We start from the raw sequence: 25568 nt of genomic DNA on the forward strand, positions 1-25568 counted from the left end.
GGTTGGTCCCATGCTTCCCGGAGTGTTTTATGTCTGTAGATGCATGTTCACGGGGCATGTTTGCCTGTTCTCGGGGACGAAAAACCCGAGTTTCCGGGTGAATATTCCACTACCTCCTTATGAGACAGGATAACTTACCTTTCATCGAAAGAGACCAGATTAAGGTTCTTCGTGTCACAGACGAGAATCGAACCCAGATCTTTCCGACGAAAGGGCTTCGTCTATACTGCTGAGTTACGGTGGTTCAATGTTATCCTTGATATGATTCCAAATGTTTTCAACATTTTAGTTCTCTTCCATCTGCATGTTTTCCAAATTTTGTTTTAATTCGCACACATCTTTTATTTTTCGCATGTCCTGAAAAATATTTACTGTTTATTTGACTTTAAGAATAGCACCAATTAGAGAATGATCATAATCACACTTAGCTCCTCTGAAACTCCGTATGTTTAGTCTGTTTGACGAAACATACATGCATATGCATGAGGAGATTTCCATTCCTCATAAACATAATGTCGCTTATTAAATTTCTAGATGCGGCGACATTAATCAATCTTTCACCAGTAATAGTTGTCTAGTGAGAGTTTAGCTATCAACATTTTTATATATTTCCTTTTTTTTTTAATTTTTGCATTGAAATCTCCTAATAGGATGATTATATCTGGTAGTAGACCATCTTTGATTTCCCCCCTCTGAGCTTCTGTGGTTGCGTGTACATTAATTAACGTTATTTTGAACTATTTTGCTTGCACTATTAGCTTGCTTATTCTTTCATTAAAAGCTTCAAATTCAATAAGAGATTACCATACTTTTTTTTCTAATGTAACTTGTTCCAAGTTCGTGTTTTTTTTTATCAGAGTTGTATCCACCATAAAGTAGCAAAAAGGCTGTCTTCAAATTGCCCTCACTGTTCAAGGTGTCTCTTATCTTGCTACGATATCCATATCCATTTTATTTGTTTAATTCATGAGTATGTTCTTGAAATGCTCTGACGCTATACCAGATTCTCGCGTTCCAGGTGCCTATTTGAAACCATTATTCTAAGGCTTGGTTCGATATCCATTTAAATCTGTCCAATGAAGATTACTTGGTATGTTTCCCGACAACTCCATTTTTATGAGATAGAGTTGTCGCCCCATTCTCAATCCCCAACGTGAAGCCTGTGGGTGACTTTCTTTCTCTTACCTCTCCGATGTGGCCTGTCTGACTTCGGAAGTCCTGCTATTAGCATTGCAACTACCGGTAAGCACATAGGACTAGGAATGTGAAGCTCTCCCACCATTAACAAGGTGGAGACATCATCAAGGAGGAGGATAGGGAATCTATTTAACAATAATTCCTCGATGAGTCTAAGGACTCCTTGGAGCTGCCTAATAATAATAAAATATTTTAGCCATTTAGAACACAAATTTTTAGTGGAGATGGCAAAGTAAATATGGAAATAGGCAATAGAATGAGCAGAGCTGGTATGCAAGGAAGTAAAGTAATAAAGTTAAGAGAAAAGGAGCTGTAGAGAAGACAGTGTTCATACTAATTTTAGTTTATAGACCTAAGGGCTGGAATTGATATAAAATACGATCAAAAATTAGAAACTATAGGTTTGAGAATTCTGAGAATAATTAGGGGGAGTTAATTTATCAATGGCACTATCATATTAAAAATGAAGGTTTCTGGAAAGAACTTGACATTGTTTGCATTCTTGAATGTATGAACACAGCTAATCCCAGGTTGTGATTTCAATTAAAAAATGTGAAAGGAAAGGATACTAAAACAGGTGTTTGACCAGGATGACAACAAAAAGACAGAAAAGCGAGATCTGTGTGTGTGTTGATGTACTTTCTACAGAAGACCAAAATATAAAATATGGCAATATTGGATTCCAGATAACATACCAGTTGCGAGAAAGTTGTCAATAGGAGGCTAGTAATAATGTGAGCGTTTCATGTCTTACTTTAATAGCGTCCTGTATACGCGTTAAGGGATCATCGATGATGTTTCATGTAACCCCTCATTATTAGACAGTCCTGTTGAATAGCAAAGCGTATTGGAAATAGAGATACTCAACATTATTTTTAAATAATTAGTTTATCAATTAACTGGAAGGCTAATCAATATAATTATTTAAAAATTACAAATTAAATTTTATTTTTGTTATATATGCTAAGATAGCACAAGCGAAATAATGATAACAAAATTTGAATTGACTAGATATTAGAATATAATATCTAGTCACTTCATGAACTTGCGACAATCTCATGGTCCGCTTTGCTTTCTTCTGTAATAATCTGATGATGAATCATTCTAAACGGTCAGCACACCACCAGTAATATTGTTGGCTTTTCATATACTGCAGGTTTCTTCTTTTTAGTTTTTCATAGATTTTATATTCCATAAATTATTTATTTATGGAATATAAATTTTTATTCCATAAATTATTTTTACTCTTCCGTGTTTGTAATTAATTCGTCCTTTCTTGCATTTCTTAGTTTTTCCCTTTCCAGATTGGGTTTAATCTTATTGTTTTCAAGGCTGTCATACATTTTATACTGAAACAAAATCCTTCAAGTAATTAAATGTTTACGATTCTTCAAGGCTATATTTTTGTAATAACCAGGTATATTTTCTTGTTACTATCGTTCAAAAATAAATCTCAACTTGTAATTTTAAAATAATTAGATTTATTAGCGTTCTGGACTGGTCACCTTTGAGGAAGTTCCATTATTCAATAGTGGAATACAGTTGTGTTTCTTACTTTCTAAAGAAATATGATGTCGAAAAAATCAGTCTCTTGTTTATTATGTGTTTATGAAAAACTCGCGATATAATTTGCATCCATTCAACATTAAATAATGTTGCTAAGGGATTTCATAATTTTCTGACAGTTGTAATTAGCAATTAAAATGTTACATTATTATTATTATTATTATTATTACTTCGTACTTCGAAGTAGTTTATTGACTCATTGTGGGAGGGCACTCCACTCCACATAGTCTTCCATCTTTAATTTCTTAAACCTATCCACATACAACACACTATATTATTCTCTAATAGTGGTTTTTCTGTAGATTGCGTGTTTTCTCTTGGCTAATTTGCCTGTATGTTGGATGAAAAATCCGAGTTTCTGCGAGAAAAAATCCTGATTGTAGCTCAGTGGAAGTGGCGTTAGCATCTTCTGTACTAAACCCCCGCAGATAGACTTAAATTCAAGACTGTCTTCTTCCGCCAACTTGAGGAGGTTTCTCTAAGCCTCTCTTTTATCGCTTCCCAAATTAGTCGATCTCTGGTACGGGCAAGTGGGTTTTTCTTCCCTTTAACTCAAGAAAATCGACCGTATAATCCACACTATTTCAGACAATAACATATCTTGTTAGAATAACATATCGTTTTGGGTACGAAGAGATGGCAAATTTTTTTTGTGTCTCTTCATCGGTTGGTGCTTATAATTAATAATGGCCACAGGCTAGCTATCACTGATTGACTACTTGTAGAGATTGAGCTGCTCACTCAAATTCCAAAGCTAGATAGGAATAAAATGCCTCGCCTACTCCCCAGAAGAGAATAAAAGGCATCAGCTGATTTTTTGAACCTCTGTATGAGTTTGGCTGATTCACCTTCATTTGAAGATTTCCATATGAATGATTTCTCTTGTCACAACGCGAACAAGCTGAATCATTTTCGCTCGAAGGGCGCAATCAGGACCTTTCTTAGGGTGCCGTATCTAGCAAGCATTATTTTATCACCCATAATCGAACAAAATAAGTAAAATTAAATGCAAAAAGTGGTATTTTTTTTTATTGTTGAGATAGAATTTTGCCGTCCCCCCCTCCAAACTGGCTGCTCCTAGTAGTTTACCATCGCCGTGTGAGCGATGTCTGTTGATGAGTTCAATGATAGATTGCGTGGATAGTTTGGGACTTCCATGATTAATCGTCGGACTCCATGGAGGAGGTCCCAACGATGCTTCGTTATTCTGCCAGTTGATCTACGGAGGCGCTAACAACTACTTCCTCTCAGTTTTCAAAATGAAATAATGATAATAATCGATCACGTTTGTTTCTTATATAGTCTGACAAAATTCTGAATTAAAGAATCGATATAGTCTTCAATTAAATCTCTGCTTTTTGATATTGAATATGTGCTATATGAGAAATAAAGACTGCTTTATTTCTCATTGATTCGATTGGACTTGACAATCTCTAGTACTCTTATAACACGAATTTTGAAGTTTAGAGGGTTTGCATAGGTGGCGCACTAACACTGGTCGCAAATACAGCGTATATTTTGCCACGTTGAAATTGTAAGTGTTTCAGTTTTTAATAATGCCGGTTTTCTTATATAAAATATTTATGTTTGTATGATACGAAGTTTTATTTTACTTTTTATTTAATGTTTTCGGCGGTTTTGAAATCGTCATTGTGAAATTTTGTCGACAAAGAAAGTGATGTGTTTTGGACAGTCAAATTTCTGAAGTGGGTTGCATGTGACAGAAATCCGATATTTACCTCTTAAGTTAAATTTATCATCACATTGTACCAGTCGATTTTTTTTAAAATATAATATCGTTATTGCGTTTATCTCTTTATTTGGAACTGCAAAAAGTTTATAAATCTGTGCCACAAAAATAACCGACGTTATGATTTCATTTTGAAGACTGATAATAGACATACGTAATAAACAGAAGTTAAGTGTGTTCAGGAGTGACAGGGAGAATAAAATGGGGGGGGGGAAGAGTGTTATTGATGATAGCTGATGAGCTGCAGCCAAGGAGAATAGAGTTGAACTGTAGGATAGAGAAAAGAGCACATTTGAGGCTATTTGGTGTGAGATTGAGACTAGCAGAACAAAATATACAGTTTGGTGCTGCTGTAGACCAGGTGATGAAATAGATGGTGGAGATAGTATGCATAAGTAAATAGAAGAAATGAGTGGAAGGAGGGTAATTATTATGGGAGATTTCAACTATGGTAACATTCATTGCAAGGAGGAGAGGTTACATGGGAGGAAGGAATTGGATTTTATGCGGTTATTAGGGGATGACTATCTGTGACAGCATGTAATGGAAAATACTAGGGGTCAGAGTGCTTGACCTAGTAATTGCAACCGAGAATTTGGCTGTAACGAATATGACCACGTTGCCACCAGTTGGCGAGAGTGATCATAGGGTCTTGACTTTGGGGGTAGCTAAAGGTGTGGAATTTACAATTAAGACAGGGTACATGTGGAATTATCAGGCTGGTAAGTATGACAAGCTTAGGAGTTTGATTGGTTCAGTGCCATGGCATGTAAAACTGCAAGGGCTGGATGTCGATAGAGCATGGGAAGTGGTCAAAGAGCATTTACAGGAGGTTATGGCTGATTGTATACCGGGTCTGAATTGTAAAACAAGTAGGGGTTAAATGGATGAATAACACCATTAATCTAGCTGCAAAAAAAGAAACAACTGTGGAGGGAATTTAAGGAGAAAGTGACCCGCAGGCACATGAACGGTATAAAGCTCAGGCCAGGAGGGTAAGGAGTGGGGTAAGAAAAGCAAAAGAAGATTATGGAAGAACATCAGCCATGCAGGCTAAAGAGAATCCCAAACAGTTATTTTGATATGTTGCAAGTAGAAGAAAAAATGTATACAGCAGAATGATTTTAAAGAATGCCAATGGTAGGGAGGTAACCGAATCAGTTGCTATAGTGGAATTACTGAGTGAGCACTTTGAAAGACTTCATTCACCACAATTCCCATATAAGCTATTGGTTCATCCAGGTGTATACATTGCAGGAATGAATGAATGAACCAATAGCTTATATGGGAATTGTGGCGAATGAAGTGGAGGTGAATAGTCTATTATAAAACCTCAATGTCAATACATCTGTGGGATTGGATGGTATACCACCTTGTATCGTACGTGAAGCGGCTAAAGAATTGTCCATGCCCTTGACCATTTTGTTTAATTTGAGTCCCGGGTCTGGGTTAGTCCTGAGGGGTTGGAAAGAAGGGAAAATAGTATCCAGTTCAGCCATCACTGCATAAAGGAGGTTCCAAGACTGCTGTTGTAAATTGCCGACCGTTCAGCATATCAGGAATTTTGTCAAGGTCTTGGAGAAAATAGTCGAGGAAAATACAGGATTGGATAGATGAAAATGGAATACTGTATGGGGGAGAGCATGGTTTTGTGAAGGGTAGATCATGCCTCAGTGACTTGCTCACATTTTATAACACAGTGATGGCTGAACTGGATAAGGATAATGGATTTACAGTGATTCTACTGGACCTTGCTAAGGCCTTTGGCAGGATACCACATGGAATTCTAATCAGTAAACTGCAGCATATGGGGATGGATATAGGATTGGTGAGATGGATAGGAGGGTGGTTAATGGAGAGATATCAGAAAGTGGTTTATTCAGGAGTAGAGTCCAAAAGATGGCCTGTGACTAGTGGTGTGCCACAGGGTTCTGTTCTTGGACCACTACTGTTCAATTTGTTCATTAACGATATAGGAAAGGATCTGAGAGGAAGTGTACATTTGTTTGCTGATGATGCAAACTTGGGCAGAGCAATAGTGAGTGCACAGGGTCAAAATTTTGCAGGATGATTTGGATAGTTTGGAGGACTGGGCTAAGGAGAATGGATGTCAATTTAATGTGGGAAAATGTAAGGTTATGCATTTTGACGTGAAAAGATTAGCAGCAGTATATCATATTGGTGGAATTGTACTCCAGGAGATTGACGAGGCCAGGGATTTGGGAGTGTTGATGGATAGGGAGTTGAAATTTAGGGGGCTCATCGCAAAAGTGGCTAAATCAGCTCATCAAATCACTTGGTTGCTGAAAAATACTTTAACAAGCAGAGACAAACAGGTTATTGTTCCTCTGTATCGAGCCTTGATAAGATCCCATCTAGACTACTGTGCTCAGATTTGGGTGCCAGGGTTTCTTCTTGATGGGGAGGAGGTGGAGAGGATCCAGAGACGACTGACCAAGATGATAGCAGGTCTATGGAATGAACCTTATGAGAACAGGTTGAAGATTTGTGGGTTGCACAAATTGGTTGACAGGCAGAAAAGGGGTGATATGATTGAGACATTCAGATTACTGAAGGGTTTCTGTGAGATTAATTCAGAAGATATTTTTGAGAATAGGACTGGTGATGGGAGGACTAGGTGACATACATGGAAGCTGGGCAGGAGTGGTTAGCAAGGGTGTTATAGCTAGTTTTTTTTACTTGGAGAGTGGTGAATGAGTGGAATAAGCTGCCAGAGTCTGTTGTGGGTGCCATGACTGTGAATGAGTTCAAGGCGAGGTATGATACTGTGTGAATGTCGAATAGTTGTTCTTGACATGATTTTATGGACTCCTTGGAGTTGCCCGTAATAATAATAAGTTTCATTGTATTACTAACAAAAGTTGACGTTGCATTTTTTTTCCCGCTTTGGAAATGTCATATTTCCGGAGTCCATATATCATATGTACTTTACATGAGTCAGAATTATTATTGATAGTAGCATTCATGGATGTCTGTTCAATCTCATAGACATACCTTTCTGATGAGTATGTAGATTTTTCGACTAAGGCAACCCTTTCAACAGATATCCTGGAGTTAACAATATTCCATATTCTTGTGGCCTTGCTTTTGTATGTCAAACATCTAGAAGTTTGGAAATTAGACAAAAAGAGCATGTTGGAGATTTTAATAACAGAGAGGCTCAGGCCTTGCTTTTCACTTCTTTCACACTCACCATAATAATATTGAATTGGGGCAATCGCTCCATGTCTTGCATAGAAGACAACTTCAGAACCCGCAACATCGAAGTGCTTACGATGGTTATCCACTCACAAGGCACACCCATCGGAAACCAAGGAATGATTTTTCATATTTGGAAGTTATTTATTAGATCTTTCCACACATTAGATTTTAACTTTTCTGCCAACTATCATGCATACCTACTGAACAATGACTGATCCATGCCAGCTTCGCTGCACCATGTGTTTCTGTTTTTTATTTTTGTGTAATGGTTCCTACATGTTCAGTTTTAGTCATGTAATGGTTCATGTTTATCTCTTATTATATTTTTAGCACTCGTATTCAAATTCTTCCAAGAATGATTTCCTTTTCTCCTACTGTAGATAGAAAAATCTGTCCTGTAAAACCACCTGTCACCGTCATTCTTTTAACTCTGGTTCTTTAATATTATTATTATTATTACGGGCAACTCCAAGGAGTCCTTAGACTCATCGAGGGAGGCCCTAACATCATGTCAAGAACAACTATTCGACATTCACACAGTATCTATCATACCTCGCCTTGAACTCATTCACAGTCATGGCACCCACAACAGACTCTGGTAGCTTATTCCACTCATTCACTGCTCTCCAATTAAAAAAAATCTAGCTCTAACACTTTCTAACCACACTCTAGCTCAGCTTCCATGTATGGCCCCTAGTCCTCCCACCACCAGTCCTATTCTCAAAAATATCTTCTGAAATAATCTTATAGAAACCCTTCAGTAATTTGAATGTCTCAATCATATCGCCCCTTTTCCGCCTATCAACCAATTTGTGTAACCCACAAATCTTCAACCTGTTCTTATAAGGTTCATTTCATTGACCTGCTGTCATCTTGGTCACTCGTCTCTGGATCCTCTTCCCCGTCAAGAAGAAACCCTGGCACCCAAATCTGAGCACAGTAGTCTAGATGGGATCTTATCAAGGCTCGATACAGAGGAACAATAACCTGTTTGTCTCTGCTTGTTAAAGTATTTTTCAGCAACCAAGTGATTTGATGAGCTGATTTAGCCACTTTTGCGATGAGCCCCCTAAACTTCAACTCCCTATCCACCAACACTCCCAAATCCCTGGCCTCATCATTCTCCAGGAGTACGGTTCCACCAATGTGATATACTGCTGCTAATCTTTTTACCCCAAAATGCATAACCTTACACTTGGCCACATTAAATTGACATCCATTCTCCTTAGCTCGGTCCTCCAAACTATCCAAATCAGCTTGCAAAATTTTGACATCCTGTGCACTCACTATTGCCCTACCCAACTTTGCATCATCAGCAAACAAACGAACACTTCCTCTCAGCTCCTTTCCTATATATATCAATCATTTCCGATATCTATCAATCACGCTTTTATTTGTGCAGTCACTTATTATCCACTTCCATCTGCCTGAATTTATTAATAAGCTGCAAGCAGTATTTCACAGACACTCAGTTTGTGAGCGTCTGTGAAAATACTAGTGGTGGTTTTGATGAATGGTAGATGGCATTGGTGTAGGTGGTGGATTTGAGTGGTAATAATCTTCTTCCTTTCCAGGCTTATAGGCCAAGTGGCCTGTTCCGGACTCAATTCCATCTTTTTAAGGGTCTTCCTCTGCATCGAGTACCTTTTGGGTGGTAATTTAGAATTTTTTTAGGTATTCTGTTTCTATTCATTCTTAGTATGTGTTCTTTCCATTTTTCTCTATAGCAAATAACTGTTTCATTTAGGGAGGTTGTAATTCCAAGTTTTTTTCTGATTTCGCTGCTTTTCATTTTGTCCATTATTGTGACTCCTTCAGTTCTGCGTAGAAATTTCATTTTGGATGATTCAATTCTTCTTTCATCTGCTTTTTTTTATTCCATATCTCACTGCCATAAAGTAAGGTTAGTTTAGCTACTGTATCGTAGATTCTTATTCGTTTGTGTTTTTGTACATAATTGGGTTTAAAAATTTTATTTATAATGCCTGCTATTTTTAAAAAGTTTGATATCTTTGGTTCTATATCAGCTTCATTTTCATATGACATTGTGCAACCTAAATATTTTAATGTATTTACATGTTCCATTATTTTGTTGTTTATTACTATTTTGCCTCTTATTGGATTAGCACCTATGGAGGCCATGACTTTTGTTTTGTGTTGATATTTCCACACCATTTGTTTTTATCAGATTATTTAGACTCCATAATGATTTTTGTAGTTCATCTTCATTATTTCCAAGGATTATTTGGTCATCAGCAAAAAGAAGAGTAGCTAATCTGGTGTTATGGTTTATCTTGAATCTTCCTTCATTAGTTATCTTCCATTCTTTTATGATTTTATCTATGTATATATTAAATAAAATTGGTGAGAGAGGGCAACCCTGACGTACTCCTTGATTTATTGGTTTCCAGCTTGATGTTGAATTATTGTACTTCACAGATATTTTATTATCTTGGTATATATTATAAGGCTCTAAAGAGTTGGTTTGGTATTTCATATTCTTCTAGGATTTCCCATAGTTTTTCTCTGATAATTTTATCAAATGCTTTGGTGTAATCTATAAAAGCTATGTGTGTTTCTGTGTTCATTTCTCTGTGTTTTTCAATGAATAATTTTAATGTAAATGCAGAGTCTATGCAAGACCTGCCTTTTCTGAATCCATTTTGTTCTTCTATTAATTTTGGGTCTACTATACGTTTAAGTTTATATGCTAAGATTTTTGCATATACTTTATAACAGGTACTAAGTAAGCTGATTCCATGATAATTGTTACAATCAGATTTGTGTCATTTTTTGTAGATGGGAATAACTATTGCTTTGGTCCAATCTTGTGGACCTTTTCCTTCTTTCCAGATCATATTATAAAAGTTAAGTAACCTGAGTGAGAATTCAAGCCCTGCATATTTGATAAGTTCCAAGTTTATATTGTCTTCTCCTGGAGCCTTTCCTGTTTTGCTTTGGGTTAATGCTTCTGTTAATTCTTCTAGAGTGATGTTTTCCAAGTTATCAGAGATGTTTACAAAGGGTAGTTTTATGTTTTGAATGTTTTCATCATACCAAAGATCTTGGTAGTAATTTTGCCATGTTTCTATTTTAATGGTATTAATATCTGCTTTTTCTCTAGTTTCAATGCTTAGATCTTTGAGGATTTTAAATGCATTAGGTCTTTTGAGCGTACAGTCTCTCTCTAATTTTGTTACAAAATTGTTCCATCTGTTTCTATTTATTCTCCTGCATGCTGCTTTTGCTATTGCTTTTTTTCTGCTGTATTCGATTTTTGATTCTATTGTTTTTAGGTTGAGCCAGTTTTTATATGCTTTTTTCTTTTCTTCAATAATGCATTTAATTTCATCATCCCAGTCCCTAAGGCCTCTTTTTCTTTTCCACTTTTTCTTTGTTCCTAAACTTTCTTTTGTGGCTTTTGTCATTATGGTTTTTAGGTTTTGACCATTCTTCTATGTTCTGATTTTGTTTTATATTTGTCATCCAGTTCTTTATTCTTTTTTGGTGCAAGTCTTTAATACTACTGTCGTCCAGAAGTCTAACTTTGACAGTTTCAAAATTTCTGTTTTCCTTATGCTTTTTTGTTGTTTTCCATCTTGGTTCCCATTTTACTTTTCCAATTAAAAGGTAATGATCTGATTCTATTTCAGATCCTCTGTATACTCTTGTATCTATTATCATTTCTGACATTTTGATATTGCTGATTATGTAATCAATAATGTTTCTTGTGGTTCTTGCTTCCCAGGTGTATCTGTGGATGTCTTTATGTTTGAAGAAGGTGTTCATTATTTTAAGGTTATTGCTTATAGTAAAATCTTTTAATCTATTTCCATTTCTATTATAGTTCTCCGATAGGTCCTATGTTTGGTTTATATGGTTTATTGCCAATTCTTGCGTTGAGATATCCTATTACCAAAATGTGATCCTTAGGATTGGTCTTATTTAATATGTTCTGCAGTTGGATGTAAGTTTTCTGATCCTCCTCTTTTCCTTCTTCAGGTGCATAAGTTCCAATTACTGTTATATAGCCTCTATTTTAATTCTCATTTCTATTATTCTATTGCTCCAAAAGTTGTAATGGATTATATTGTTTCTAAGAGATTTATGTAGAAAGATCATTACACCAGATTTAGCTTTCTCTTCTGCTTTTACCCCGCTGTATATATATAGATATAATTTTCAGTTTTGTCTGTTCCTCTCTGCTTTTTTTTAGATTCTGTAATTACTGCTATTTTTACATTTCTTTCTTCTAGTGCTTGGTCCAGTTCTATGATTTTGTGCTGGATACTTCTCACATTCCAGGTGGCTATATTCCAATAGGTGTATTTCTGCTTTTTTTTTTTTTTTGTTTTTGGTAATTTTCTTCTCGAATCCTTATTCCAAGCCAGTTCGTTACCAAAAAAATTTGTCCGTTTACTATCTTCATGAATCTTTTTTAGTGGGTTACTGGCCATCTGCAGTCTAGCTTGGTGATGGGGCTGCCATCTTGAGGCCTTCAAGCTTGCCTTAAGTGGTAGGAGAGATTTTTAAAGAGAAGACATAGAGATAGAGTAGAGATAGAAACAGAATGACCCATTGCCCTCGATTACTCTAATAGCATTAGGATCGCAAGTTACAAGAGTTGGACGAGGAATGCCATATAGGAAAGATTAAAGAGCAAGGGGGCCTACCTCAAAGAAGAGGGAAGAGAGCGAATAGACCCAGCTAGGGGACCATGGGAAAGCCACTTCCCTTGCTATCAAGATGATAGCCCCCCCCCCCGTGGCCCTGTTGGTCCACGAGTCCTTATTCAACATATTCGGATCACCCTGCCATATCTGGTGGGCTCCCCCTATCCGTCACCCAGGGGACTCGCTCTCTAGAGGTTACAGGGTCTTCTGAGAGAGTGGTAATAATAATAATAATAATAATAATAATTACATAACATATATTGTGTGTGTAACATGTTCTGAGAAATGGATTGTAGAATTATTTCTCTCTGTGTATATATACTGTATATATACACACACACATGAATATGCAAATTGTAAGATATTTTGGAGAGAATCTCATTTTCCCCCACAAAGTGGATATACAAATATATATAAGATATGTGTTATATATAAGATAAGTGTGATATATATGATAACTATTTTTGAATACTTGATTTTATAAGGCCATAGGTTTTTCCTAACCAGAAAAATTACATACAGAGAATTCTTTATATAAATATGTATATAGGCCAATTGGAAAGAGAAATCAGGGGAGATCTCAAAAAAGGATATTGGATGAATAATGAGACTGGAACAGCCAATATGTCTATACCCGTAATTAGTGTTATGATGATGATTATTATATAACACCTCCAGGGAGTCCAAAGACACATCGACGGAGAGCACCTGCTCTACGGCTCTCCATCTCCAACACTCCACTAACCGCAACTACCTTCATCGTGTACACCAGTGCCATCTACAACCGACCACCACTATTTTTTACAGACAATCACAAACATCCATGCCCACACCTGGTTTCGAACTTGCAGCATTTTGGCTGGAGAGCGGATGCGCTAACCACTCGACCAACCAAGCCAGCTGGTTGAAATATGTATTCCATTACATATTTATATACAGACAAAAAAAAATTCTTGAGGACAATTCTGATTTTTCAGAATGAATTTTTGGATAACAGAAGCCAAATTTAAAGAACATGTATGGCTAATTATTTTTTTTGCTCTTTCAATTTGATGCTCTTTGCATTGAAATAGTGCTCTTTTCTGTATCCCCTTATTTGTTTCAGGCTTAATTGTAAATTTGATTTTATGTAAACACAAACCTTTATAAATTACATAACAGGAGACTTCAGGAAGACAAACTTCAAAAATCTTATCAGAGTATTGTTATTGTCAGTTTGATTAATTCAGATATTATGCATAATTCCCAGGATTATGAATAATCACCTAATATCATCATCATCAAATTCCTGCCATACACCCTCAAGGGGTATGCAGGATATGATAGTACTACATGAAAAATTTACATCATTACTAACTTCCTATCTACAATTTTTCTCCAAATTAGTCTGTTACTTGTCAAGACTCCAACATTATCAGGTCTTATATTTCTATCGTCTAAGGAACTTTGTACAGTATCAATCCACCTATATCTTGGTCTACCTCTGGGTCGTTTTCCTGCCAACCTGGCAGAGAACACTTGTTTTGCTAATCTTTCCTCACCCATTCTGTTTAAGTGACCATACCAGCTGAGATTAGCTCTGCTAATGCATTCCTGGATGCCGACAATGTCAAGTTCTTTCCTAATATCCTCGTTTTTAATATGATATTGCCATTGATGCCATCTATTCACGCCTCTAATCTTTCTCAGGACTCTCATATCTGTGGTCTCTAGTCTTTGGTCAAGTGTTTTACTTCTTACCCAGCTCTCAGATCCATAAGTTAAAACTGGTTTGAATACTGTCTTGTATACAGCTAATTTAGTGTTGCAACTAATTTCTCTCTTATTGCATATGAATTTATTCAATTGACTTCCTGCCATACCAGCTTTGTTGATTCTGTTGTCTATTTCCATTTTTAATTTACCATCTTCACTAAAAATCATGCCTAAGTAGCTGAAATGTTTTACTTATTTCACAGGTTCTCCATTCACAACAGTTGACATTTTCAATGAATCTGCCCATTTTCATTGTCTTTGTCTTTTTATTGTTGGCTTTCATACCATATCTATTACAACAGTTATTCAATTTAGTCAAAGAATCTTGCAGACTTGTAGCAGATTTATTTAGAAGTATAACATCGTCTGCATAAAGCAAAGATCTGACATTCACACCTCCAATTTTGATATCATGTTTAATACCACTTTCCTTCATAATGTGATCCATATAGATAATGAATACCATTGGGGATAATGTACATCCTTGTCTCACACCAGATTTAACATTAAACCATCTTCCTTTACTTCTAACTGCTGACTTACAACTCAAATAAACACTAGGTATTGCTTGATATATTGTCTCATTGACACTATATAACTAGCGTATTGAATAGCTTCTCTCTTGACACCTTGTCATATGCCATTTCCAGATCAACAAAACTTAAATACAGATCTTTGTTATATTCCCATGCTTTCTCAACTATTTGTCGTAAAGTGAAGATCTGATCCTGACAGCCGCTATTTGTCCTGAATCCAGCTTTTTCTTCACTAAGCTTTTCTTTCACAATTCTTCTCAACCGTTTCTCAAGTATACTTGCATAGATCTTACCAAGAACACTCAGTAGGGAAATACCTCTGTAATTCTCACATTCAGTTTTATTTCCCTTTTTATATATGAGTACTGTGAGAGCTCTACTCCAATCATCGGGAATTTGTCCCTCTGTCCAGGCTTTCTGAACTATGCAGTGCAGCCTCTGTAAGACTTTTATACCACCATACTTCGGTTTCTTTTTTGGACATATGATGTAAATTCCACATAAAGATTGTTGAACAGTTTTGTTGGGTTTGTTTACCTAGTTTCACATACAGTACACTTCATTATGAAGCAAAAAAATACAATTAGTTAAGCAACTAGCAAATCACAGTAACAGGCACTGTTACTATCTTGAAGTTATTATTATTATTATTTCGGCCGACTCCAGGGAGTCCTTAGGCTCATCGAGGGAGGCCCTAAACATCATGTCCACACAACTATACGACATTCTCACAGTATCTATCATACCTTGCCTTGAACTCGCTCACTGTCATAGCACCCACAACAGACTCTGGCAGCTTATTCCACTCATTTACCACTCTAAAAGTAAAGAACCCAGCTCTAACACCCCTGCTAACCACACTCTTGCCCAGCTTCCATAGGTGTCCCCTAGTTCTCCCACCACCAGTTTTGATCTCAAAAATATTCTCTGAATTAATCGTATAGAAACCCTTTAGCAATTTGAACGTCTCAATCATATCTCTCCTTTTCCCCCTAGCAACTAATTTCTGCAACCCACAAATCTTCAACCTGTTCTCATATGGTTCATTCCATAGATCCGCCATCATTTTTCACTCGCCTCTGGATCCTCTCCACCTTCTCCTCATCAAGAAGTAACCTAGGTGACCAAATCTGGGCTCAGTAGTCGAGATGAGGTCTTATCAAGGCTCAGTACAGGGGTAGAATAACTTGTTTGTCTCTGCTCGTCAAGGTATTTTTCAACAACCAAGTGAGTTGATGAGCTGATTTAGCTACTTTTGCAATGTGCTCCCTAAACTTCATCTCTCTATCCACCAACACTCCCAAGTCTCTGGCCGCATCAATCTCCTGGAGTATAGTTCCACCACTGTGGTATACTGCTGCTAATCTTTTCATCCCAAAATGCATTATCTGCATTTTGTCACATTAAATTGACATCCATTCTCCTTAGCCCAGAACTCCAATTTATCCAAGTCGTCCTGCAAGATTTTGACATCTTCTGCATTCGCTATCGCCCTAACCCAACTTTGCATCATCAGCGAACAAATGAATTGTTCCTCTTAGATCCTTCCCTATATTGTTAATGAACAAATTAAACAGCAGTGGTCCAAGAACAAAACCCTGCGGCACACCACTAGTCACACGCCGTCTTTTGGAAACTACTCTTTGATATCTCTCCATCAACCACCCACCTATCCATCTCACCAACTGTATATCCATTCCCATATGTTGCAATTTACGGATTAGAATTCCATGTGGTATCCTGTCAAACGCCTTTGCCAGGTCCAGCAGTATCACTGTAAACCCATTACCCTTATCCAGTTCAGCCGTCACCTTGTTATAAAACTTGAGCAAGTTTTATAACAAGGTGATTACATGACACCAAAGATTACTGAGGCATGATCTACCCTTCACTAAGCCATGCTGTCCCCTGTACAGTATCTCATTTTCATCAATCCATTCCTGTATTTTTCCCTTGACTACTTTCTCCAAAACCTTGACAACGACTCTTGGCATCTTTCTGGTGGAAAGATGGTAAGATAGTTCCATTATATAAAGATGTCTCCAAGACAGAAGTAGCTAATTAGAGACATATTAGTATCTGGAGTCGTGGTTGAAGGTAAAGTTCAGGAATGAGTTAATAGGAATATGATACTTTATAGGGGACAGCATGGTTTTGTAAAAGATAGGTGTCCTATATTAGTAATTTATTCACAGTTTATAGTAACGTAGCATCAAAACAGAAGACAAGATAAAAGAAATTATACCATGATATTGCTGGATTTTGCAAAGGCATTTGACAGAATACTTTGTGAAAAACTATTACATAAGTTGGAGAGAATGAGAATTGATATGAGGCTGGTAGCATGGATAGGGGTGGCAACAGATATGAGGGTCTATGGTAGAGTGGAATTAGGGTGAGTGAGGGTGACTAGTGAAATGCCCTAGCGCTTCTATTCTGCTGCTGCTACTCTTTAAATTTCTATATAAATGAGATAATGGAAGATCTAAGGGAAAGGATATTCAGTTGTTGATGATGCAAAACAACCTATCATGCTTAGTGAAAACTTGACATGCCGGTCCCAAGCCCGGATAAATGGGGAGGGTTGAACACAGGGCTAGCAAACCAGTCTCATAAAAAAATCTTTGCTATGCAAACTGAAGCCTTCCAAAATGTGATACCGGATGAAGAAAATAGAACACGAACTGCCACGAACACGAGACACCTCGGTGAAAGCCCTTCTGGGGAAGCAGAGGTGCAGAAGAAAGTGGGAAGACATTCCATGTCTCGAGAGTACTAGAAAAATACAGACTAGAAATAATCTGATTAAGCGAAACGAGATGGATAGGGACTGGAAAAAATCAAATTAAACTGGTCACTACTCAATCTACTCTGGGAACCGAAATACGAATGACCACACAAATGGAGTTGCACCAATGATGACAAAGAAAGCTCATGGTGCACTAATGGAGTGGAACCCAATATCCGAAAGAATACTAAATGCTAGATTTAAAGCCGGCAAGAAGAACATCACAATAACTGCTATATATGCACCAACAAATGATGCAATCCAGGAAGAAAAGGATAATTTTTATAACATGCTACAGAGAAGTATAGAAACAACAAAAACGATATGCAACTTATAATTGGAGACTTTAATGCTAAGGTTGGAAATGATAATACTAATAAAGAAACTGTTATGGGAAAGTATGCAGAAGGAGAAATAAATGAAAATGGAGAGTTACTTATAGACTTTTGTATGTTCAATCAGCTTGTAATAGGAGTTATTAAAAAAAAATACACAAGTTGACATGGATATCACCAGATAGAAAGACAAAGAACCAAATAGACCATGTACTTATATCAAGGAATTGGAGGAAATCGCTCCTGGATGTCAGAGTTAAAAAGAGGAGCCGAGGCATATTCAGATCACTTTCTCCTAACAGCTACCATGAAAGTAAAAATATTTAAAAATAAACAAAGTGCACAATAGGGAGAAGTTTAGAATTGAAAAACTCAAAAACAAAGAGATTAGAAGCAGAGGATGCTGCATATATCAATGATACTAGAAAGTTGTATGATATTACAAGGAAATTAAGTGTAAAAGAAACAAATGGATAGTTCCTATATATACAATAAAGAAGGAAAATTATTATTAAGGGGTGCTTAAGGGTCAAAGCTGTATAACTGAGAGGAGACCTCCACATAGCCTTTAAAGGAATGCGGAGAACCGACCAGGGCTTCTGACCTAATGTCCAATCCTCACCTCATGGCACACCCTGTTGGGTATCTACCTGGATACTGAATGAACGAGGATGGCTGGCAATTTGGGATTTAGCCAACCAAATTGTATTCCTATTGGTTAAACCAAAATACAAAATGATGGTACAACATGACAAAATTTCATGCTGGCTGGGGCGTAGCCCGGTTAAACAAGGCCCCCGTTGTTTTCGCCAGGGAACCAGGGCGAACAGTGAAAAGTCAGCTACTGGAACAAATCTGAAAACGCACCCCAACTCAACATCACCAGAGTTAAAGATCGGTACTATCAACATAAGAAGCCTGAATGGCAAAGAAATGGAGCTAGCGGAGGAATTAGATAAGTATCAGAACGACATAATAGGGGTGACTGAAACAAAAAAGACAAAAACCGGTGAGATCTTTCTGAGCAATAAATACAAAATGTTATATTCAAGGCAATGACAATCAAGGAAAAGGAGGAGTAGCCATAGTATTCAACACAAAATACGAGGCTAATCTTCTTGAATGGCAGGCAGTGTCAAGTAGAGTGATTTGGGCAAATATCAGAATGGGGAACTGGACAATGAGACTTATTTGTGCCTATGGTCCCACAGAAGGTTCTACTAAGGTAGAAGTGGAGGAATTTTTTGAGGCTTTAGAGAAAGCAACTGACACAATGAAAAAGAAAAAGTTGGTCGTTGTTGGAAATTTAAATAGCAAAGTAGGAAATGATTGTTAGACATACGAAAATGTTTTGGTAAAATTTGGAGAAAAGAGCAAAGCTAATAATAATGGCAAATACCTGTTGGATTTCTGCTCAGGACATGGACTGGTTATTACTAACACCATGTTCCAACATAAAAATGTGCACAAATTCACATGGAGAGAAGAGGCAAGGAATAAGAAAAGTCTCATTGACTATGTTATTGTTGATGGTGATGTTTTCTCCCTGGTGCAGGACACCAGAGTGTACAGTGGATTTGAAATTGGAAGTGATCACTATCTAGTCTTGAGCAGGATAAAATTGAATTTCATATTGAAAAGAATGACATGTAAATAAGTTTTAAAGTGAATAAAAGTTGTGCAGCTCTCAGATGTGAACTGTAGACTAAAATACACAAAGATTATTGAAGAAAAAATGAAAGAGTTTCAGAACAGGAACCAAACCTTGGAGATTCAGTGGCAAGCCTTGAAGAAAACCCTGATTGATTCAGCTAGAGAGGCATGTGGTGAAGTTGTTTGCAATGATAGAAAAATTAGAACTCCATGGTGGACACAGTAAGTTAAAGAGGCAGTGAAGGAAAAGAAGAAAGCACATCGAAAGTTCCTGTCAAATAAGTCAGCTTTTGCTCTTAGAGAATACAGAGACAAATGTAAGAAAGCTGAACAGTGTGTAAAACTAGCTAAACAAAAGTCATGGGAGGACTTTGGCAAGAACATAGAAAATAAATATCACGAAGATTGCAAAATATTCTGGAGGTTGTTAAAGAAACTTAGGAATGGAGGAAAGAGTGTTGTAAAAGGAGTTAGAGATGATAAAGGTGATAAGAAAATGGGAAAAAAAATATCCTTGAAGTATGGAGTAATTACTTCGAGAAATTGCTAAATGAAACAAGCAGTGATAGCACTGTGATAAAAAAAAAAAAAAAACAATGACCAGGCATGCAATCAGGAATACATATCCATACTTGAAGTAGAAAAAGCCATCAAAGGCTTGAAATGTGGATAGGCAGCAGGAGTAGATGATATTCGACCATAAATGCTGAAGTATGGTGGTATAAAAGACTTACAGTGGCTGTACTGCATAATTCAGAATGCCTGGACAGAGGGACAAATTCCCGATGATTGGAGTAGAGCTGTCATGGTACCCATATATAAAAAGGGAAATAAAACTGAATGTGAGAATTACAGAGGTATATCCCTATTGAATGTTCCTGGTAAGATATATGCAAGTATACTTGAGAAACGGTTGAGAAGAATTGTGGAAGAAAAGCTTGGTGAAGAACAAGCTGGATTCAATTCAAATAGAGGCTGTCAGGATCAGATCTTCACTTTACGACAAGTAGTGGAGAAATCAATCGAATATAACAAAGATATGTATTTAAGTTTTGTCGATTTGGAAAAGTATATGACAAGGTGCCAAGGGAGAAGCTATTCCATACGTTACAGTTATATGGTGTCAATGGGGCATTATGTGAAGCAATACTTAGTCTTTATTTGAGTTGTAAGTCAGCAGTTAGAATTGAAGGAAGTACAGGAAGATGGTTTAATGTTAAATCTGGTGTGAGACAAGGATGTACATTATCCCCTCTGTTATTCATTATCTACATGGATCACATTATGAAGGAAAATGGTATTAAACATGATATCAAACTTGGAGATGTTAATGTCAGCTCTTTGCTTTATGCGGAAGATGTTATACTTCTAAATAAATCCGCTACTAGTCTGCAAGATTCTCTGACTAAATTGAATAACTGTTGTAATAGATATGGTATGAAGGTCAGCAATAAAAAGACAAAGACAATGAAAATAGGCAGATTCATTGAAAATGTCAACTGTGTTGTGAATGGAGAACCTGTGGACCAAGTAAAACATTTCAGCTACTTGGCCACGATTTTTAGTGAAGATGGTAAATTAAATATGGAAATACACAACAGAATCAACAAAGCTGGTATGGTGGGAAGTCAATTGAATAAATTCATATGCAATAAGAAAGAAATTAGTCGGAACACTAAATTAGCTATATACACGACAGTGTTCGAACCAGTTTTACCTTATGGATCTGAGAGCTGGGTCAGAAGTAAAACACTTGACCAAAGACTAGAGACCGCAGATATGAGAGTCCTGAGAAAGATTAGAGGCATGAACAGATGGCATTAAAGGCAATATCATATTAAAAACGAGGATAGTAGGAAAGAACTTGACATTGCCAGCATCCAGGAATGCATGTGCAGAGCTAATCTCAGGTGGTATGGTCACTTAAACAGAATGGGCGAGGAAAGATTAGCAAAACGAGCGTTCTCTGGTAGGTTGGCAGGAAAATGACCCAGAGGAAGACCAAGATATAGGTGGATTGAAACGGTACAATGTGCCTTAGGTGATAGAAATATAAGATCTGATAATGATAATATTGGAGTCTTGACAAGTAACAGACTGATTTGGAGGAAAATTGTAGATAGGAAGTTAGTAATGATGTAAATTTTTCATGTGGTACTATCATATCCTGTACACCCCTTTGAGTTTACATGTCAGGAATTTGACGATGATGATGAACTATTATTAAATGAAAATAAATAGATGGGTGGAATTCTTCTCAGAGAAATTTCAAGAAATGACTGATGGTGACCAGAGCCTAGAATTAAATGAACAGAATGCATCATTAGATATAAATTTGAACGAAATAACAAAAATAGAAATTACAAAAGCAATAACTCAGATCAAAACAGGTAAAGCACCTGGAGCAGACAACATGCCAGGCGATATACTAAAAGCAAATCCAAATTTTATAGCAGAGATACTAAATGAGATATGGCAGAAAGAAGAGTGACCTAATGAATGGAATACTGGATTACGGGTTAAATTACCCAAAAAAGGGAACTTATCTGAATGCAAAAATTGGAGAGGTACAATATTGTTGAGTGTTATAAGTAAAATACTAACAAGGATAATTCTAGAAAGAATCAAAATAGAAAAACAACTAAGACCAGAACAGGCAGGATTTAGAGGCAATAGATCATGCACCGACCACATTGCTACTTTACGAATTATCATAGAACAATCATTGGAATGGCAGGCAAGCTTATATTTAAATTTTATCGATTTTGAACAAGCTTTCGACAGTATAAACATATCTTCCATATGGAAATTACTTAGAAATTATGGACTCCCAGAAAAAATAATAAGAATAATTTAAAAAATGTATGAAGATTTTGAAATTAAAGTAATACATGGAAATGCCCTCTCAGAACCGTTTAAAACAAAGACAGGAGTAAGGCAAGGTTGTATACTCTCCCCTACTATGTTTTTAAGTGTCATAGACTGGGTGATGAGAAAAGTCATCATCATCAAATTCCTGCCATGTACCCTCAAGGGGTGTATAGGATATGATTGTACTACATGAAAAAAATTACATCATCACTAACTTCCTATCTACAATTTTCCTCCAAATCAGTCTGTTACTTGTCAAGACTCCAACATTACCAGATCTTATATTTATATCGTCTAAGACACTTTGTACAGTATCACTCCACCTATATCTTGGTCTTCCTCTGGGTCATTTTCCTGCCAACCTGGCAGAGAACACTTGTTTTGCTAATCTTTCTTCACCCATTCTGTTTAAGTGACCATACCATCTGAGATTAGCTCTGCTAACGCATTCTTGGATGCTGACAATGTCAAGTTCTTTCCTAATATCCTCATTTTTAATATGATATTGCCATTGATGCCATCTTTTCATGCCTATAATCTTTTTCGGGACTCTCATATCTGCAGTCTCTAGTCTTTGGTAAAGTGTTTTACTTCTGACTCAGCTCTCAGATCCATAAGTTAAAACTGGTTTGAACACTGTGTTGTATACAGCTAATTTAGTGTTCCGACTAATTTCTCTCTTATTCTATATGAATTTATTCAATTGACTTCCCACCATACCAGCTTGGCTGATTCTGTTGTCTATATAGAGGGAATTCGTCCCTCTGTCCAAGCTTTCTGAATTATGCAGTGCAGCCACTGTAAGACTCTTATACCACCATACTTCAGTATTTCTGGTCGAATATCGTCTACTCCTGCTGCCTTTCCACATTTCTAGCCTTTGATGGTTTTTTCTACTTTAAGTATGGATATGTATTCCTGACTGCATGCCTGGTCAGTGTTTTTTATCACTTTGCTGTCATCACTGCTTGTTTCATTTAGCAAATTTTCAAAGTAATTACTCCATACCTCAAGGATATCTTTTTCTCCTGGTTTCATTTCACCTTTATCATCTCTAACTCATTTTACAGCACTCTTTCCTCCATTCCTAAGCTTCTTCAACAATCTCCAGAATATTTTGCCACCTTCTTGATATTTATTTTCTATGTTCTTGACAAAGTCCTCCTGTGGCTTTTGTTTAGCTAGTTTTACACAATGTTTAGCATTCTTGCATTTGTCTCTGTATTCTCTAAGAGCACAAGCTGACTTATTTGCCAGGGATGAGAAAAGTATCTTATGGAAATACAGGATTACAATGGTTACTTCAAAACCAACTCCATGGTCTAGATTTTGCAGATTTTACTTTCACAGAAGCACCAACATATAGAACAAAAAACAACAACACTTGTAGAAACAGTCAAAAAAGTTGATCTTAGGATAAATAAAAATAAAACAATGTTGATGAAAATAAATGCAAAGCAAAATAAACAAATAGAAGAAATACCGCTTAAAGAAGTAGAACAATTTATATATCTTGGTTCAATAGTATCAATAAAAGGAGGAACTACTGAAGATATAAATAGAAGGAAAGAGCTGGCTTATTCAACTTTCAACCAACTTAGAAATATTTGGAAAAACAAGAATTTGTCTATAAAAACTAAAATGAGAATATTTAACTCAAATTTAAAGGCAATACTAATGTATGGATCAGAAACGTGGATGTTAAACAAAAAGATAGTTAACAATGTCCAGGTCTTCCTGAACAAGTGTTTAAGAATGATACTGGGAATATATTGGCCAAAACGAATATCAAATGAAGAACTATGGCAGAGAACAAACCAGAAACCCATGTTGCAACAGATATGTGAAAGGAAGTGGAGATGGTTGGGGCATGTGTTGAAGAAAGAAGATAAAATAATAGTAAAAAAGGCTCTAGATTGGAACCCACAGGATAAAAGAAGACAAGGAAGGCCAAGAGAAACATGGAAAAGAACAATACTGAAAGAAATAACGAATATTAATAAAAACTGGAACCAAATAAAAGTGGCAAAAAACAGAGTCCGGTAAAAAATGGTGGTGGAAGACCTATGCTCCCAGGTGGAGTGAAAAGGATTAAGAGATGATGCAAAACTGGAGAGGGCAATAGTTGATAAAGAAAATGTAGGTATCACACAGGATGATTTAAATAAATTGGTAATGTGAGCAAAGGATAATGGTTGTCTATTTACATGTGTTAACGCTTAAGTGCTGGTAGAAACTATGGTCAGTCTGGCTTTGCAGACCATGCTTTGGATATAGCTCACCGAGTGAATTGGAAAAGACCATCATGTACATTGGAAAAAAGTTAAAAGAAAAAGACTGTTTTTAGAATCTGCTGCTGCTTAGCCTAATTTGAAAAAAAAAAAAAAAAGTTGTATAAAACTTCCCAGAATATGGAAATACTAATAATTTGAGATCCCAGTTTGCATCCTAGGCTGCTGACAGGTGTCCGTAGAGGGTGTCCAACCTAGTTAGGACTCTAGTCGGTAGTCCATGTGTTTCACTTAGTTTTGTGGTGATTGTGTGTTACAAGTCTCATATTGTACTTGATGATGTCTGTAACCGAGATAAAATATTGGAAGAATTAAATACTGTTTTTAATTCTTTCCTAGTGCTGTTTCATTCCATTAAATTTCTAACATGAAGTTGTCAATTTAATATTGAGGAATGCAAGGGAATGCACTTCAGGATGAAAAAATTAAATTACTTTATATTATATTGATGGTACTGGATTACAGGAAATTGATGAGGCTAGGAATATGGGGATGATAGTGGATATACATTTGAAGTTTGAAGGACATCATTGAAGAATAATACATTGACAAGTAAAAGTAGGGTTTATAAGACTGATTTGGCTGATTCTTGACTACTACCTGGTCTCCCCATAAATGTTGTTACAACTTGAACGGTGCATAAACCTTTAATCTATGAGTAAATGATTTACTGCTATCAGCACTCACTGTTTGAAATGTCCCCCCCCCTTTGCCTTCTCACACACAATTGAAATTGCAAGGCTGCATATCAATGCAGAACACACAACATTCAATGGAAATGCTGCCACTTCTCACTCCAAATCCATCTTCAGACTGGTGATACTGAGGTATTGTTTCATCCAGGCTACTCTCAAGCTCTGACCACAATTTGAAGTCCAACGGATTCAAATAGGAACTTCATATGACCAATCATATGTAGTCGGGCACATTT

General features: G+C 36.6%; 1 protein-coding gene across 3 annotated transcripts in view; it reads left to right on the plus strand.

The window, feature by feature from the left end:
• Positions 1 to 25568, plus strand: part of Sec31 (COPII coat complex component secretory 31) — a 486555-nt gene that overhangs the window by 150433 nt on the left and 310554 nt on the right. The window contains exon 1 of one of the 3 annotated variants that reach the window (XM_090403343.1): positions 4264 to 4297. The exons of 1 other annotated variant lie outside the window; for it this stretch is intronic. The gene's annotated coding sequence lies outside the window, so the exon portion shown is untranslated. Of the gene's footprint in view, positions 1 to 4263; positions 4298 to 4377; positions 4470 to 25568 lie in introns of those variants that run through there. One more of the 3 variants, XM_090403345.1, reaches the window with a different exon arrangement.

Source organism: Typopeltis vanoorti, chromosome 14 (assembly GCF_054136105.1).
Source record: "Typopeltis vanoorti isolate ZY-2024b chromosome 14, IOZ_Tvanoo_1.0, whole genome shotgun sequence".
Classification (NCBI taxonomy): domain Eukaryota; kingdom Metazoa; phylum Arthropoda; class Arachnida; order Uropygi; family Thelyphonidae; genus Typopeltis; species Typopeltis vanoorti.